General features: G+C 34.6%; 1 long non-coding RNA gene across 4 annotated transcripts in view; it reads left to right on the top strand.

Annotated features, from left to right (window-relative positions):
• The first annotated feature begins 577 nt into the window (after positions 1-577).
• Positions 578-6,000, top strand: part of LOC107812419 (uncharacterized) — a 31,596-nt gene continuing 26,173 nt past the window's right edge. For 3 of the 4 annotated variants that reach the window (XR_012707603.1, XR_012707602.1, XR_001654113.2), the window contains exons 1-3: positions 578-714; positions 844-917; positions 2,493-2,795. This is a non-coding gene — a long non-coding RNA (uncharacterized LOC107812419). Of the gene's footprint in view, positions 715-843; positions 918-2,492; positions 3,998-6,000 lie in introns of those variants that run through there. The other variant, XR_001654112.2, reaches the window with a different exon arrangement.

Here is a 6,000-nt window from a genome sequence, read left to right as displayed (position 1 = left end):
AATTCCGATCACACTCCTAAGTCATAAATCACCTCCCGAAGCTAACTGAACCATCGTAACTCACATCCGAGACCTCTAACACATAAGTGAACATCCGGTTGACTTTTCCAATTTAAACTTTCTTAAAAGAGACTAAGTGTCTCATTTCTTACCAAATCCACTCCGAACACAAGCTACTTAATTTGATCACATAAAATACGGATAATGAAGCATAATGTAGCAGGAATGAGAAAAATGGAGCGGTAACTCATGAAACGACTGGCCGGGTCGTCACAAGAATGCTGTTATTGCCTAGAAAGTATGCCAATAACACTACTATAAAAGGGCCTTTGGTGGAAATTATTTTGTGAAAATAAGGCAACTGCCGCTAATAGATTATTTAAGCTGAAATATTGGTGGTACATGACCATTAGCCGGTAAAACATATCTTTTTACCGACAAAAAATAAAATTGCCACAAAAAATTACTAATTAAAATCAATTTTTAATATTTTAACTTTCCCTCCGCACCTGAAAAATTATAATCTTTCCCTCTATTTTTTTTGGACAACAATGAATTATTCCCTTCAATTAGAAAATAATAGGATACCCTATTCCCTTCATTTAACGGATACAGAATCGCGTCCCAACCTACATCGCAGGACAACTCCTCTTCAAGCCTACATCGATCAGGTCTTAGTCATTTTTTTCCAGAGATAATCCTCTTCTTCCCCAGGTATAACTTCTCTTCTTATCCAGCAAGTGTGATTTACAATTTATTTTGGATTGATGTTGCTCGTTTATGCTCAATCTTCGTCATGAGTATTCTCCCTTTCGTTCGTATCCAACTTCTCTTTTCGTGTAGGTTCAAGATTGTTGTAGAAATCATTCTTCTCCTTCAGTTTCTTGTCTTTATCGGCAAAACTATCTGCTTACCAGGTACAAATTTGTAATTTTTGATATCCAACTATTGCGTTTTGGGATTTGTGAAAGTATAGTTTTTCGGCATATGCTAAGTCGTTTGTGATAACTGGCTGCTATTAAATTAATGTGCGATTGGTTGAGTTTATTCCTCCTATATTCCTCTACTGTATTATGAATTGGTTCCTCTATACATTTTCGAAGGCTACTGTTATTCTTGTGATTATTTAGATATTTTTCTAAGTGTCGTCGATGCATATTGATGTTTTCATTGAATCTACTCGTAGTCGAGATATGAATTCACTAGTCGACATTTATACTGCTTTTTATTTTTGTTAATTGATACGAGCTTTTATGATTTTCATAAATTTGATGCCTCTGTACGAAATAAACATATGCTTGGTTTGACTGATTTGATTATTTTGCTCTAACTATTTCTCTGCGCTAGGTTGTTGGTTTTACTAATCAGAAAGGTTTCCAATTCATCTAACAATCTACACTTTGATTTTCGCAATGAGGGTGGCAAAACAGTGAAGTTAAGAAAAATTATTGAAAGAATACATAATGTTCTAGTACAAGAGTGTTCTATTATTGACTGTCAGTTCACTTAAATCCTCTTTAGAGATTTGGTTGGAGATTATTGAACTGTTAGTTTGTGTGAACCCTTCATTATCTTTCCTTTGTTCTTATTTTGATCTTATAATTACCAGTGAAGAGCAATTTGTTTCTGTAAGAAGGAATTAATAGGATCACTGGATTGTCATCTGTTGCCACACTTGTGAAAATATGGCTTAATTTGGTAGTGGAATACAAACATATTTCCACTATTCCATCTTCTTATTGAGCTTAGCAAAATCAAGACGATAAATTTATGAGAAAGGTATTTTGTTTCTCATTGGATTAAAATAGATGTAGAATGACTAAAGAAGAGTTAGCCAATCTTGGTCTAAAATAAGTTTTAAAAGGTAATGTAAATATGATACTGGCTATCCCTTTTGAATGTCTATGCAACCGGTGTAGTCTCGACTCAATATTGTAGAGCTTTATGGAATAGTGGTTTGGAAGGTAGATAAAACTGTGAGAAAATAACCTGAATTGTCTTGACATTTGAGAATTTTGAATACTATGGTTGAATACTTTCATTATATACGCCTAAATCTGTGGTCCTGGAGTGAGGGGTGTAGGCAATTTCTCCAGAAGCTTTAGGATGTGTTCTCCTGAGTAATGAACAAGTGAGAATCATTTCCAGTGGGCTTTAATTGTGAGTTAATGTTATTTAAAATTATTAGGATTTGTAAAACTGAAGTACATACTCTTGATTTGCAGCACTTAGGGGTGTGCATTCGAGTCGGTTTATCGATAAATCGAATCGATTATTTGTAGTTGGTTTATCGATATCGGTTTATCAATTTATCGATTTCGATTTCGAAATTTTCCCTATCGAGTTATCGATTTCGATTTTGTCCTCTTCGATTATTGGTTTATCAATAAACCGATAAGATATACTAAAAAGACAAATATACCCTTATTCTATAATACCCTTTACTTTACCCTAAGTCCCTAACCCTATTATTTCCTCTACCCATTCTTCAGGAAGCAAGGAGAGAACACCATTTCTTAGGAAATCAAAATGACGAAAGTGTTGAGGCTGTTGAGAATCCTAGATCAATTGCAATTAAGGTTGTTCTATTGCTGTTGCTCGACACTGTCATTGATGCTGTGTTTGCTGATCCCCTTGTGGATGCTGTCAATAATTTCTCTAGTGCCACAAGCATTCCTTCTTTCTTCATCTCATTCATTGTGCTTCCATTTGCAACCAACTTCAGTGAGGCAGTGTCAGCTATTATCTTTGCTAGCCGGAAAAAGTTGAGATCATCATCATTAACATTTTCGGAGGTTTGTTTTCCTGATGCAGCTTCTATCAACTCTACTTTATAGTAGATCTGCTTTCGCTACCCATTACTTGCATCAGTGAACCTGAAAGATAATTAATGAACATTAAGGGGTCATTTAGTTGCAAGGATTAGGGATAATAATCTCGGGATAAAATGTAGGATTGTTTTATCCGCCTTTGATTGAATTTTTTGTTCTGGTATAAGAAATATGCAATTATTTATACCACAATTGTGGTATTGTTTTTATACCCTTATTCTATAATACCTTTTTCTTATTGGTGTAATCGATAACCGAAACGATAAGCCCCAAAAATCGATAAATCGAAATCTAAAAAATTGAAACCTTATTGAAACGATAATGATAAGCATATGTACAAATCGATAATCGATAAGTAATTATCGATAGGGGTCAAAATCGAATCGATAAATCGAATACACACCCCTAGCAGCACTTATGGGATTTTAATATTTAATTAGTAGTTAGTACTTCTTGTGCTGCAAATGTTCTAGTTTAGAGACTGTTGCCTCTTAAACATAGGAGCAAAATTAGTTTTCTCATGGTTTCTTTAAATGGTCCTTAGTTTCTTATTTGGTTTTGAGATAATATGATTATTGTCATCACACAACAAAAGCAAATTGCTTGGCGGTGTTTAAAGAAGGAATTAAATTGATAGCAATAACAAATCATGCCTTTTCAGCAACTTAATTTCCTTTCTTTTCGTGTGGGCAAACTAATGCATTGCTACTTCTTTGCTTTGAGAATCTTTCCAAAGAGTTTTTGCTGAAAGACACTTGAAAAAAATATTCCTGTAATTTATACAAGTTGATTTCTTGTATATAAATGCTGCCAATAAGAATATAATATCATGTATCTGATGTGTTACATGTATTATGGGGTAAGTGGATCAGTAAATTATTTTCTGCAAGTGAGGCATTTGCAATGCACTTTATGAATTTTACGGATGTTTTGTTTCAAAAGTTACATCTTCAACAGTGTGTAACTTATCATGGAAACCTGAGATCAGTAAAGTAACAAGGTGAATATGTATCCTTTGTTTTACACCTATCATAATGTTGTTCTATAAAGGTTATACATTACAGAGATTTCCTCATCCTCTATAAAGGTCAATTGTTCTTGCAATCAAGATAATTGTAGCAGGCACATTGCATCAGAAAAAGAAAATAAAAGGGCTTTGGTTCTAATCTCTTTTTGTGGTTTCTTAAGTTGAATTCATATATTTATCTCTTATTTAAGCAATATTATGTGAGTAATGGACTATTATACTGTTATGTGAATTCTTAAGCAATATTATGTGAGTAATGGACTATTATACCTAATGTTACTGAAAATACTTCAATGTCTCACAGTACTACTCATCTTTATCCTTTGACAAGCTACTATTTTGGGTTTTCTATTGTTTGAATTTTCCTCCTTAAAGGAAAGAAAAGATCTACCTTCCACCTGAAACATGAGATTTAGAGAGAATAAAGAACAACTTGGGAATCAAATTCTGGAGCAACTTCCAGGCATATTTTGCTTTCGAATTTTAACGCTTTTAACATCACCAACTGAAGCTTGACTTGAATCCCCAAAACCTTGACCTACTGATTTTGGTGTTATTTGATTGGTTTTAGGTTATTTTTAAAACTATACAACTAAAATTTTGTTCTGGAGCCAACTTAATCATTTCTAGGATGCCTGGTTAGCAGAGTTTATTCCTAATTTCTTTATTTCATGAATTCTTATGCCACTGCTATCCTAATTGGGTGAGATGGACTAATAAGAAAGCCTAGTACAATGTCTTAGTTGCCCTTTATTTCCTGACATACATGAAACCTCAAATGCCCTAACTTTCCATCCTTCTGTTGTATGGAGATAGAGCTTCTCGTCTCTCAGATGTACATGTAGCATACCAATTAGCAAAAAATATGACATATCTCTAATTTGTCCTTCAGGTCAAATTATTAAATTGTCTGATGCTTTAAATGCAAAAATATAAATAGTGTAGATGCACTATACTGGACTTAATAATAAAACGTGAATAAAGTAAAGATTAAGTTTGAGTTCGAATGTGTGTACACTTTGCTATCCTTCTATCTTTCTTTATGGATATTCCTTGTCCCACTCTGTTAGCTAAAAGCTTTTTATGAAGCTTAGGATTTCTAGTCCAAGCTTTTCATTGGACATGATGTGAACAAAGCAAATTTGTATGTGGATCTATCTCTTTGTGTGAACCATCATTTTGCATATCTTTTGCATGTTTACACTATTTTTTTGTCAAAAGGCGTAAAAATAGAGAGTATTTGAAAAGTAGAACTTAGAGAATAAGAATAAGGTATACTTGATCCCAAACCCCGATCCGGTCATGATGGCGCCTCTCGTGAAGACAAGGCAAGCCAACTAACCCATTTTACCTTTTCAGAATAGTTAATATTAATAAACAGTTTTAGAATGATTAGATAACCACAAACTAAGTAAAAGATTTCTTTATAAAGTGCGGAATATAGCCCAAACACAGTCCGATACCGGGGTGTCACAAGTCACGAGCATATATTAGAGTATAAATACAACTACAAGGTCTAAAATGTACAAAACAGGACTGATGAACGAAAAGGGAGAAAAGCGGTGCTGCGAACGTTGGCAGCCACCTTGCTAAACTCCGATAACTCAACCTTCGATCAGCACAAAACCCGTTGCCGGGGGAATAAATACCTGCATCTGCACACGAGGTGCAGGAAGTAAAGTGAGTACTCCAACTTAGTGAGTAATAAAGGTAAATAACAACTGAGCAGTAAGTAATCACGTAAAGCAACCAACATGCTGTAAAGAAGCAGTGTAAAACCCTTTGAGAAAAGTAGTGAAGCTGTGAAAGCTTTAGAAATATCTTAGCTCAGTTTAAACTTCTTTTGAAAATGACTTTTTCAACAATTACGCAATGATTGCAAAATAGTTAGTGCCGATAAGCATAGAAAATTCGCCCCTCGGGCACAAATACCACAGTATAACAGGTAAAATGACAAGTAAATATGAAAGAGGAATACATAAAAGTTCGTCCCTCGGGCAATATCTTAGAACAGTACCAGCCCTTCGGGCTACCTCACAATCACTCGTATCAGCCCCTCGGGCTCACTCTTAGAATAGTATCAGCCCCTCGGTCTCACTCTCAGAATAATGGGTACCCGCGCTCATTATGGGTGTGCAGACT

Source organism: Nicotiana tabacum, chromosome 3, assembly GCF_000715075.1.
Source record: "Nicotiana tabacum cultivar K326 chromosome 3, ASM71507v2, whole genome shotgun sequence".
Classification (NCBI taxonomy): Eukaryota; Viridiplantae; Streptophyta; class Magnoliopsida; order Solanales; family Solanaceae; genus Nicotiana; species Nicotiana tabacum.
The sequence above is the reverse complement of the archived record's forward strand: the minus strand, read 5'-3'. Positions and strand labels throughout refer to the sequence as shown.